Source organism: Erithacus rubecula (assembly GCF_903797595.1).
Source record: "Erithacus rubecula genome assembly, chromosome: 1".
NCBI lineage: Eukaryota > Metazoa > Chordata > Aves > Passeriformes > Muscicapidae > Erithacus > Erithacus rubecula.
In genome coordinates, this window is record NC_136658.1 from 63082440 (window position 1) to 63096140 (window position 13701).

Genomic DNA, 13701 nt, shown 5'->3' on the forward strand with positions numbered 1-13701 from the left:
TAAAAGGTATAGTTCACAATGGCTTTGTGTCAGTCAAAAGAACAACATGATGCTCAGCAAGGCACTGTGGCTTTTCGGATGGGGGCGTTTATTTATGGCACAATGATGCTGTTGTTGGCTCTGTGCATGACTGCTTATCAAAATCTCAGCAGTTCAGACTGAAAGTGCAGATGAACCACTGCAATGATCACTGGGGGATGATGGATCACTAAGTACTGCAGAATGTAATTCCATATAATTATGATGCTTTCAGGGCCCCTCGTGGGCCAGCAGAAGGGCTGGTGTTTGTCAGCCATTCTGGCACAGCTCAACCTATTGCCCCTCTGGATGCTGACTTGGTAAATAGCCAGGGAGCAGAGGATCAAACAGCATATGGCTTTGCAGACTTTACTGGGCTGCAGTAAACATCCCAGCCCTGAACAGCTGTGCCTTGTCTCTAACAAGATTACTTTTAAGAGACTGATACCTTCTGGACTGGATGAAAATCTGGAAATAAGCATGTTGTTGTCAAGGCTTTGAGTGCACCAACAGGCTCTGCAGTCTCTTTCCTGCTCCTTGGGGCTTGGTTGCCCATCCTCCACTGCAGTACTGTTATGGTGCAGCTGTAGCTTTGGGGACAGAGCTGTGTGATGAGGAACTATAGGAAACCTCATAGGGACCTCCTGCTCTTTGCTTAGGAGCTGCATTGAAGCTCAGGCTTCCATCCTTGAGACTAGTCTTAGGTCTGTCTGTGGCTGTCCATATGCCTTGCTGATCCTGAACTATTGGTTTGGTTTGCTGGCTTGACCTCACACCTGCTTCATCACTGCAGACATGTCTGGTAACTTTGAATACTGCCTCACCTTCTCCCCAGTGTGGCACCTGCTCAGGTACTGTGGGACTGCCCTCCTGGGTGGGATTACTGCCCTATCTGCCCTGCTGTTGCCCTCAGCTCCTAGATTCCTTCTCTTGTGAGGCAGCCCATGCTTGCTGCTTCCTGAGAGCTTCTATCCTAGAGCCATGAACGTGGTGTTACATGGAGAAGTTAGGTGGCCCATTGGCTGTCACTTGGTGTCTGAAATCAGTTGACATGATGCAAAGGAGCAAAGCTCAGTGACAGTGGATACACTGCTGGAGCCAGCTGCTGGCCATACAGTCCCTCAGTGTGCAGGACAGAACAGTGCCCTCAAATAGGAGGAGAGCAGGAGGGAATGCCTGGTGCTCTCTGCAGGCTTCTGCTTCCCTCACGCTTCCCCAGCTTTCAAGCTGAAAGTAAAATTAAGGTAAGTAAAGTTAAGGAAAGTAAAATTAAGGTCAATACTTATGAGCACTACTGGGCAGAGCTGATCATGAAGGGCTGGCTGCATGCTGAGAAATTGTGGCCTATATATGAGCAGACAAGTTAGGGACAGCACTTTTACTGTGGAGTCTAAAGCCTTGTGGAGTAAAGTGCCATGCAAGAGGACACCTCACACAGTGTCAGGGAGCTTTCAGCTGTAAAGAACCTGGAGGCTGGGGATGGATGGAACATTGTAGGGTTGCCTGTCCAGCCACATGCACATCCCTCTTAAAACTAAGCCAAATTCCCCAAACACCTAGGTAATGGAAGCCTGTAGATCAGCCTGTCAGAGCCACACAGGCAGAGACATCATCATCCTGCAGAGTACATGAACAGGATATGTTCTTAACTATAAACATAGATTAGACTGCACAGCTGTGCAGCACACACTACCTCTTACCTATACACCACATGCATGTGGCTGTGGAGGAATTCTGTATATTAGGTTTGCTATTATTACTATTAAAAGTCATAAAAATTTTATTTTTTATATCCAGAATAGTAGAAGACATCATATCTGTTGAACAGTTTGGGTCATAAATGACCCAGTAATCTGTGTCAATGCATGACTTAATTGCAAGGTGAGAGGAAAAGACTGAATAAGTGCTGTTTTCTCATGGAAATCTAAAAAGATTTTGGTTTTTATTATAAAAGATTCACTCTGTGGTTTTCCTCAAGTGCTGTCATATGTTTGTGCTTGAGGAAAAGCAAATTATTGGAAATCTATGCCAAGCTCCAGATAAGCAGTTGACTTGCTGTCCATGATTTAATACCCACTAAACAGGCAAGAATGCTTTCTTGTTATTTCTTGGCAGTGAAAATATACTGTGTTAGGCATCTTTCCTATTCAGATGTGGCAGCTTTTGCCTACCGCTGGTCTTCCCCTGTAGTCTGCAGGCCCAAAGCAGTACAGTTTGGAAAAATAACTAAATTCCTTAAGAACTTTCAAGAAGCAGCAAAATCAATGCTTCTAACAATCACATGAAATTACTGGGCGTCCTGTTTGCTGACCTTCACTTATGAGTGATTCAGTTCCTTTCTTTTCTAATTCTGCTTTTATTTATGTATCTCTTCTGTCTCTGTTGATTTTAGTTGTTCTGTCCTTTGTGCCCCTTCTTCCCTGCTTATTAGCAAAACACAACAAACGAAAAGAATGTTAATCTTCTGATCTTCATGGTAGGTTTTTAATCTTCTTTCAAGAGAGAACTGGTCCCTATTTTCTGGGTAACTGCATTATTATGAAGGGAATTATAAAATTACAGAATCATCCTTAAAGCAGGCTTACATATTTTAAGTTACTAAAAGCAACATATTCTTTTTCCAACTATGTTTCAGATAACTTTTTGATTAAATTTTGCTGTTCTCAAATATGAAGGATGAAAAGAAACAGAAATGCTAGAGCCCTGAACAGTTTCTCAGTATTTGCAAGGATATACTTGGAACTTCCCTGGCTTGGATATTTATCCTAACTAGCTAAGGTATTTCAAATGAAGTCCATACAGCAACAGGACCATAAGAGCAAATGAAGAGCTTCAGGGACTAAAAAAGATTCATAGCCCTACATCCTTATGTGGGCTCCTGTTTGGCACAGTTGTTTTAAACGTTTTCATTTTATTTCAGTACAAAATCATAATTTCACTTTTTTCACAGCCTACAAAAATGTGTGATTTAGTGCAAAAGTGAATATGAGTTAATGAAGCAACTGTCCTGTACAGAGTCCAACAGTTACCAGTCTGGGGAACACAAATATGCTCCACATATAATGCACAGTGCTGTTGGGCAAATTAATGAACCACTGAAAACTGCCACTCACCATGAAAAACTACCGAAAGAGGAAAAAATATAGGAATGAGAGATTAGAAGAAAAAATTGTGGAGGAAGACCATATAAAATCGAGAGAATGAAGGAAAATTGGCAGCAACTGGGCCACAGCACAGAGCAACAATTTGGGTTACCTGTGTCAACTGCGATTCAGACTATAAAATAAGATTCCGTGGATGAAAATAATTTATCATGAAAATAATACATCCAGTAATGCTGCTAGTAAGCAAACCAAAGTAGACATGGCATAAAAATATATCAAGAGGTCACTAAAGGCTGCCTTTTTCTTCTCATGCAGATGAGGCTTTTGGCTTGGAGACTGAATACAGATTTTATGAGTTTATCTTCTTCCCTCATCTGGCCACAAAAGCAGAAATAATCAGTACTCTGTTCCACCCTCTATAAAATTCACTGAGGCATTTCTTTAATTATGATTACATATGCTTATGCTTGTGGGGCTGCTTTGTGAGCCAGGCACCTGACTGAAGAAATGGAAATTGGAGAGAAGTTTTTACTTTGAAGTGGATCCCTTTTCTAGTCTGATTCACATTAGAGTCCTGCACCTCATTGACATTGGGGTAGAAATTAATTAAGTCAGCACTGATGCTGGAGACAGTATATCATCAGATCATTGCCTCTCTGGAAAAAAAACAAACCCATTACTTGTGGAGTAGTACTTTGCAGTGTAGCTGCAAATTAAAGGTGTGAGGAAAACACACAACTGAGGGGCATATGAAAGGCAAACGTGAGAGGGACGGGAAGTGTGTCTGTGGGAAAAGCATTTGGAAAACAACCGAGAAATAGGAAGAAGAGGTATAATATATGGTAGCAACATTTTGACCAACTCTCTGAACATCTTTATAGAACCTAATTAAAACTTTCAAATTTTGTTTGGTTTCTCTTATTTTCAGACTTTCTGCAGTTACTGCTGTAAGTTGCCAGTTTACCTCAGCACAGCACAGGCATGGACTAACACTTCCTGCTAAAAACAAAACAGTTTTTACCCATCAAAGCACAAAAAGCAAAGCAGCAGAGGAGAATCAACCAGCAGTTATTTACCAGCAGTTTGTTATCTATTTCAGTGCTCACAACCGTGTTCTTTTAGCCCGATAAACAGGGTGGCCTGCTGTTAACAAATATTGCCTGAAGCAAAATACTAAACAATCTAAAAGCACCTTTGATTCCTATTTTGCATATTTATTTCCAGACAGTTCCTAACAGCTCCAGTTAGTGCATTGAGGTGCCCAGTCCTTGCTGGCTGCACCGATCAGTTCTTCATGCTGACGCCAGCAGCATTGCCATGGTTACATGATTAGAGTGGCTTAACCTGGCAGGTGGCTTAGCCAAATGCCGAGTGCCAAAGCAATCCTAGCACGCAATCTATACTTTTACATCAAACAAATTAGTATATCACATGCTCTGTTGTCCATATCGTGGTGGGGTGGGTTGTTTCTTGTTTGCCTTTTGGGCTTTTTTCCTGGATAACAATGCTGTTCTCAAAATTTTGCCATTTTTCAGCTATAATATTGCAAACTATTTTCTAAAAGAAACACCCTGTTTCCTCTACTCACAGTTTTGTAGATCAAACAATCTCAGTAAAGATAGCAACCAATGAATAAAAAGGGAATTCATAAACCATAAAAATTCAATGTGAAGTTTATATTTATAACTATATTTAGGGTTGGACTTAAAATCTGTAAAGATCCCACACCAGCTGAAGGCTGGCCAGTTATTACTAGTTTGAGGGGATTCTTTGAGAGATGCTAAAGTTTGGCTTTGGGGTTTGTTTGGGGTTTTTTTGTTTTGTTTTTTTGGGGTTTATTTGGTTGGTTGTTTGTTTTTAACTGATGATTTCAAACCTGAGATCTACAAGCTTTGGAGATAGCTTCAGCTGTAAGCAGTGGTGGTTGACACTACCAGAACTGCTCCATCGAGGTATGAGAATATTTGCCTACCAAGTATCCAGACCAAGTAAATCACATACAAATACCAAAATGACTTAAAGCAATGTGGATTCTTGAGAAGAGAAAGTATTAGAGAAATATAGCAAGTGAAAATGTTAATGGACAGATCAAACTTTGGCAAGCAAGGTACTGCAAGGTGGAAGCTACTAGACTTTGCAAATCCCAAACTAATATAGAGCCTTAATAACTCAGCTGGTATTATTTTAGTTTTAATTATAAAGGTATTATAATTGTTACATATGCTACATGCAATAGCTTCTTTTTGTTTCCTTCTGTTGAGTGGAGTACAGTGCTGAAATGGCAGAAAAATAACACTTTTACTCTGCTTGCCAAGATCCATTTTCTGATCTGAATATAAGACAGTGTAGTAGCTTATATAATACTTAAGGTATAAAAACACCTTGGAGTGTGTAGAAGTTTTATAACTGTTTTATAGGTTCATTCATATTAGTGCCCAGTATATTTTCTGTCTCATCTCCAAAAAAACTGACGTGTTGTTTTTCACAGCTTGTTTGCCATCTCCTCTTTCTCATGCTGATTTCACTGCTGTGTTGATGAAGCTCCAGTCCTCTGGTCTTTATACTGTAGCATTCAACTTTAGAGATTCTGAAGCCTTCCTTAGAAGTGACTCAAGTAATTTTTTGCATTTGGAGGAGAAAGCTGAAAAGCCTTCAATATTTAAATAGAAACATAAGTTTCAAGTGTAGTATAAAGGCTTCAGATCTCTTAACTTTATTCATCAATTAACATATCTGCAACAGCTGGGGTTTGATCCATATTTTCAGAGAACAGTAATGTTGCTGATACAGCATTTCCAGTTCAGTCACAGGAATACTGAAGTGGTTTTCAGAAGATAATTTAAAAAGCACTCAGTTGACAGGATGTTTCTTCAGGGAACCATTGATCGCATTTTCAAATTGCAACAGAGCCAGAGATTGTCTTCATTTTAATTTCAATATCAGGAATGCCTTAAGTGACGATCACAGCTAACCCATTTTAATGACAACCCTGAACATTTAGAAACTCTTATCTATTCAATGTACTTCTGTGCAGAGAAACAAGAACAGATGGATACTTCCTTAACACCTGCTGCTGTGGGAGTCTTCTGAAACACTTGCAAGTTAGAAATTATTACTGCTATAAAGTGTCTCTCAGTTTTATTTGTTTAGAGCATTTTTACAGAACATGCATGCAATTTGTTTTAGGTTTCTCAACTTAGTTGTTGCTTTTGGAAAGCTGAGGAAGGATCACTTACTGAAGGAAAGCTTATTTCTATGCTTCATTTAAAAAAAAAAGATTTAGGATAATAGATTGGAGATTTAGAGCAACCTGTTGTGTAAAGAGGTAGAAGAATGCATGTGGTATGGTTCTTCAGCAGTGAAGGAACAGCTCCAGCAACAAAGACCCCAGTCCTGCAAAGCAGGAGGAGTTCCATTGGAGAAGAGAGGGCTTTCTAGAGAAAACCATGGCAAATTGAAACCTAATGTTTTTCAGTCTAGGAGCTAAAAGATGAAGTGCAGAAATTTTAGCTTATAATTGCCCTTAGAGCTTTTTTATGGGTGATTTAAATGTTTCTCTGCTTCCAAAGTCTCAAAAAGTAGACAAATTATTTCCTAGATTTGGAATACTGTTCTCTTCTGAAGTCATATGCATCAGTTTTGTTTCTTTTGTAGATTTTAATACAGAGTAGACTCAAGAAATAAAAGGATCTGAAAGTGAAATGTTATTAAGGATTCCAATTCACCTAGATTATTTTAATGGGTTTAATTTTCATTATGCTTAGTGGTCAGAAACTGCCCTAAAATAAATCTGCTTAATTACAATAGGAGTTACAAGCCAAGTTGAAATATCAAAAGAAGACATGTATCTTTTATCATTTATCAACAGATGTTGCAATAATGAATGCAGGTGATAAGAAAAATGTAAAATGGAGAGGATGGCAGTACCTAACATGGAAGAAAAGTGTTTCTTCCAATCTAGGATGCCATTGGGGATTGACCTTGTAGCACATCACTTTGATTCTGTTTTATAGGTCCACAGACTTAAGAATTGAAATAACTGTGCAAACAGTTTACTCTGAGCTTTTGCATAATAGAGGTCTCAATACTTCACCTGGTAATTCCTGGCCCATAATTTCTGACTGGGTTGGAGGACATCTCTTAGAAAGACACAGCCATAATTTAAAGGCGTCACATTGTGATAGTTCCTGAATTCCCAAGGTAAGTTGTTTTGATTGTAAATTGCCATCATGTTAAAATGCTGCACATTATATTAGCTTGAATTAATATATTTGTCTTTCAACTACAGAAATTTTTTATGTTGCCGTACTGATTCCACAATTCTCTGATCTGTCTCATCCCTGTGTACAAACAAATCAAATAACCACTGACTTTCTTGTTGCCTAAACTTAATAAATGAAACTCATTAACTTTTGGCTTTAAGGCATTGGTTTCCAAACCTTACCAAATTGAAAAAGATTTTGAGAAAGCTAAAAATATTTGGTATATATTTTTAAAGACTAGACATAAGAAAATAATGTTATTCATCTCTGAAGTAATGCTGTATATAAGCATAGAAATGTGCCTTTGTTAATTTATCTAATGATCACAGCAATTAATTCTAGCACTCTAGATATTAGGTTCTCCTGCCAATTTACATGCATCTAAGATAAATCTTGTAATTTGTTTTGGCTCCTCCGTCTCCTGAACACAAAGATAAATTTGCTGTACATCTAGGACTTGAATTCTAAGAGCTGAGAACTCTATATGATGTTCAATGCACAAGTTTGGATAAACCATTTATCTACTCTGAGTGATTGAAACCTGAATTACATGATTTATGAGGAGAAGCTTAAAAGAACTGAGTTTGTTTAGCCTGGACCAGGCTTGGGAAGTTGTTGTCTACAAATGCCCATTGGGAAGTGTAGGGAAGTTGAATCTGAACTCTCCTTAAAGGTGCAGAGTGAAAGGGTGAAGGAGAGTGAGTGCTAACTGCTACAAAGGAAATTCTGGCAAGATATTAAGAGGAGAAAAAAAAAATTACTCCTACTGAGAGTAGGCAGCCACAGGTATCTCCACCATTAGGAACAACCACACTTAGAAATACTCAAAACTCAACTGAGTGATCCAATCAACCTGCCAGACTACTCTGAAGGGTGGATCAGAGCAGATCTGTTCCAGAGAAAGGTTCTTTCCCGTTTACATGACTGTCTCTATTACTAATTAGTTAGATCTGCTGGCCTAACTCAGTGGTGTAACTGAAGCTGTGCTTGAAACGTAGACCTTTCTTTGCACAAGACCTTACATGATGCTTGACAGGAACGGGGATTTTTATCAGGATGCTGCTTCATACAAGCAAAGGCAGACAACTGAATGTTCACCTCATCTAATCATCTATTGTGCTTGTCTTGGCCATCCCTGTCTCTTCTGCATGAACTAAACTACTTCACTTAACACCACAATCTGATACGATAAACTAGAAGTTTAAAATTCCAGTTCTACACAATAGACAAGTCTTAGTTCATCATGCTAGATCATACCATAATTTCCAGCAATGTTGCAGTGGCTCCTGCATAAAATGCTGACTTTCCCCCAAGGCAGGTGGAGAGCAGATGATTGAGAAGAAGCAGAACCATGGGCAAAACCAATTTCTGAATCGGCAGCCTTCTTTTTTGTTTTCATTGCAACTAAAAATTGGTCCAAAGAGTTATGTTCTTGATGATGCTACATGCTATGCCAAAGCTAGATGTTATTGAGCTTGCTTATCAGACCTGATAAGCAATAGAAGGTATATAATATAGTTAACAACCTAATTTGTACCTGTTGTGTTCAAAAGAATCATCCTATTATCTTTACTTAACATTCTTTTACACCCTGTTAAACTAATCCAGTGAAATGCACATACATAAGAATAAGGCCTTTGATACAATCAGTAAATTAAATTAACTTGACTCCAGGAAGAAAAAGATAAGAAAATGCCTGTCCTTATGAGAAAGGTCACAAAGAAAGAATAAGAACAACACACACTTAAAACCAGAATTTAAAGAAATAGTGGTCAGAAGGATAAGTGGCCTGCCTTTTTTGTAGGTTTCTGTCTATTTGAAAGAAATCTTTTTTTCCTTGAAGTTATAGGGTAAAATGCAGCTACTATTCCTTGGATGGAATGTGATCAGTATTGAAACCTATTCCATGATAATTCCCCCCGCAGACAATCTGCAGCCATGAGCACCTGCTGAGGGAGATGGAATGGAGGGTGGAGCAGAGTGGAAATCCTGTGGGCAAGGCTGAGTTGAAACCCTTGCAGGGCAGGGACCTTGATGGTACTTTACAGCTGATAAACCCATAGCAGCTGTCAGGCAGGGGAGATGGGAGAAGGGGTCTTGCTGCCAAGGCAGCAGCTCTGCAGAAATCACTCTCCTCGGATGAACTTTGTTCATTACAGCCTAATTATAATACAGCACACACCTCCATCCCAAAGTTACCTGTCCCTGAGGTATGACCACTCCTCACTGAGCAAGTGTCTAAATTTTATTGACTATACCTTTAAGAGTGGAGCAAGGGAATTTGGCACCAATCAGTAACAAATGTCTGTATGACTGGAGTTATTCAAGCTCCACCTAAACATAAAGAAATACTATAAAAATATGTTGAGAATGGGGAAAAGTTAGGGAAGACTCCATAGTAACTGCTGGGATCAGTTGATGGGCTGAACCTGTCCTCTCACTCATAGGGACAGGTAAGAACCACACCCTGTGTGTACTCAACAGTTTTACTGGGGATTAGGGTTTGTGCATTGCTTTGAATACATTTCTGCAGTCAAATACCATCACCAACAATCCTTGAACCTTAACCTGACATAATTTTATATTAATAAACAGTAAAGAGTATTCTGTAAACTGCTGGTGGGAATCCTTCATAGGTGCTGGCAGAGGGGAAACACTGGAATAGAGTGGAGTAGAGTGGAAGACTCACTGAGGAGTCTCAGTTATGGTGTGTCCCTGAAAAAGTCAGTCAAACCACCCTCCAATCCTGCAGGATTGCTCAGTGAAGGGTCCCCCTAACAGGACACTGACAGACTGGTTGGGCACAAGGGTCCTGGCTTTCCTGGAGCACTGACAGATGAACACTAAGGATTAAGGAAATCTTGCCTTTTCATGTGACTCCTAAAATGCTGAACTTTCATTGCAGAAACCAAGCATACTCTATTGCAGCAAAAAAGTGAGAAGCAAACATACTGATGGTTTGAACAACAGCTGTGTTTGCCAGTAGGTTGTAAATATACATGTTTTCTTTGCTGTTTACCTCTCCAGTTTGAGGGTCATATCAAAGCTGTGTCCCTGTATTGACAGGAGAAGTCAATACTTCAAACAATTGGGAAAATAGAAACTCTGACTGTATGTGCTGTGTGGGTTGTGCAGCTAAGGCTGTGGATATGGAAGAAATGTCTTGCACAGGCATGACACCTTGGGAAAATGTTGTTTTCTGAAATATTCTTTTGGGAAAATGTTGTTTTCTGAAATATTCTTTTGGCCTTAAAGAATATGTCTCCTGCTAATTGCTCCAAGATCAATTATAACTGAGGACATGGAAGTGTAAAACTAATCTCAGTACTTTTCACTGCTCTTTCCAAAAGAAACTGTTTTACCTCAGGTGGCAAAAGGTCCAGTCTATAGGATCATCTGCTCACACAGGCAGAAATTTAAAGTGGTGTGAATATGTCCTGGAAAGGGCAGCTAAGTCAAAGTTGGGCAATTTGACTGGAAAAACAAACATTTTCTGTAGCAGATGAAATATTCACTAGTCTTAATGACCGGTAGTGGCTGCAGAGGGGTTTGTCCAGTTAATTTCTTTGAAACATATTGGCTTAAAAAATAAATTCTTTCTTCCATCTTTTGAGTGGATGCATCAGTCACCTGCTGGAATCCCGCCTGAGCAAAGGAAGACATAAACTTACTTAAATTCTGTCTTTTCAAGTAAGATTGTAAGTTAGTTTTTCTTTAACTGTGTATAATGGTTTGGTTTTTATTCTTGGCAGGTGATAAAGTGATCACACTCAAATAACATTACCAGAACCTTCTTTTGCTACAAGAACTCACCCACACCTTCTAACAGTCTTGTTCAGTGACTCACTCACTCTGTTGCTGCACAATCTCTCCCTTTTCTCCTGAGAGCAGGGAACAGCAGTTCATAGCCCAAGTTTCATCTTTGGCTATTTGTCTCAGAGCCCTTTGTAATTCTATTCTTACTCATCTGGTTCATCTCCATTTTCTTAATTGAAAACTCAGATTTTTATTTTTTTTCCATTCAATGCATAACAGTGTGTGGGCTTGCCTTTTAAATCTATTGATATGATAAAAAAGGTATTTGCAAGTAGTTTTATCAAAGATTCTGCAGCCATAACAAGACTTGTAATTGCATTACAACTGAAGGTGTGAATTGTGGGTATATTTGTGTGCATTTACTTGTCCCTGTCTTCTCACACCAAAACTTAATGTAAAATTCTGAGTGTTATTTATGTAGCTACTTAAAGCTCTGGAGTAATTACTGAAAAAAAAAAAAAATAAAAAAGAGCAACACAAAAATTATAAATCTTGCTTTATGTTTGGGGGCTGTACTAAACATAATTTGCCACCAATCTGCATCTTGTGTTTGCAGAGTGTTTATCAGCTTTCGCTATTTATAACAGATGGAACTGGAGCATTCTGAATGTTTCTATTAAACAGAAAATGGCACTGCAACATAAACACAATATTGTGGAAGTTGGGTCTTGCAAATTAAACTCTACAACCTGGCAGATAGCTTACAAAATCATCTTATCCTCTCTTTTGTAGAATAAAACTACAGCAGATATCCCTTTGCCACGTGCCCAGTGAGGGCAACATTATGGCTGCACACTATGAAACAAAAAAAGGAGAATAACACTGATATTCCACAAGGGCCATTGCATGGATTTCATCCATTTAATGGATTTAATGAGAAATGAATGGGCAAGCAACAATGTCTCCTTGTAGCTAAAAAAAATCTCAGTCTGATTCTGATCGTTAGGCACTTATGTGCCACCATATTACTGGTTAAAATACTTTTCCAAACTTACTTTTTCTAAGCCAATAAACAAAATAGCAGGAAAATCACAACCATCACAACAGACAGAACAAAGAGCCATTGCTGATCTTGCAGAAACATCCTCTTCCAATGAACAATGTGTGCTTTCAGATCTGTGACTTTGGCCATCTTCAGAGACTGTGAATTATTGTTTACTCATGGGTATTTATCTAAGTCCTTCATCTGGTAAGCATCTCCTTTTCCAATTTTCAACATATTTTCTTTTCTCAGAGACGGAAGTGTCTTTCCTCCTGAGTTTCCATAGAACCCTTCTTTGTTACAGGTCTACCCAACACTAGAGTTAGACAGTCATTCATTGTCCATAATTTCTCTCTTCATTTAAAACAAACAAACAAATAAACAAGCTTCATGTGTGTAAATAAAATCATAGCACCATAAGGAATACCAACTATATCAGTGAAATTCTTCCACCCCCATTAATTTATAACCCTTTTGACTACCAGACCTACAGAGCTGGCCACAAAATGGCACCATTATCTGCATTTTTGCTCACATAAAAAGTTGTATCAGATTTTTTTATCTTCAAACTCTTGCAGAAGTATTAACCTCACATCTCATTCCCTTTAGAGTCTGCAGCTCCTGAAGAGTCCAGAGTGCAGAGGCAGATTTACCCTGAAGGACTGCAGTCCATGGAAGGGCACATGCTGGAGCAGAGGAAAAGTAAGTGGAGGAAGGAGTGAGAAAGAAGAGCTCTTGTGAGGTGCAATCCTCATTCTTTCTGCACCAGGCTCTGGGCAGGAGCGAGTTTGGGATGAAAGAATTATGTGGAGTCTGGCAAAAGAGGGGGTTGAGGATGGTGGGAAAGTGCTTTAGTTTTTGTTTATTTGTCTTATATTCTTACTTTATTTTAGTTGTTATTATTAATTAATTTTGTCCCAATTAAGTCTGTTTTGCTCACAACAGTCACTGGTGAGCAATCTCTTAACCCATGAGTTGTTTTCTTCTAATTTTTTCATCCTGTCCCACTGAGGAAGAGCAAGGAGAGAGCTGCTGGGTAGGAGATTGCCAGCCATGGCTAATCTACCATACCAGTATATCATCTTTGTAGCATCTCTAATTTGATTTGTGTCAAAGGAAAGTATTCAAAAAGTCATAGTTCTAGAAAAAATACATGCATGTAACTTCAAGTTCTCAAGCTAAGCACATGAAAGATTTCACTTTCCACTTTGTGGGTAAACTGGACATTCCAGCAAAAGATGTGCATGTATGCCTTATAATTTGTTAATTTCTCAAAAGTTATTCTTAGTAATATTCTTCATTTCTCATTTTTAATTTGGGGGGGGGGGGGATTAATTCAAATTACCCAAATAACTTTTAAAAACTAATTCCTGTTCTTTCTACTTGTTCAATCTGTAAGATGTATGCACGAAGTAGCATTTGTCAAGATGTGAATACATAACCACAATGACATTAATGTCTTATCCAGGAGTCCCTGCTGGATAAACACTGCTGGGGCATCACCCTTGCCAAGCAGAGC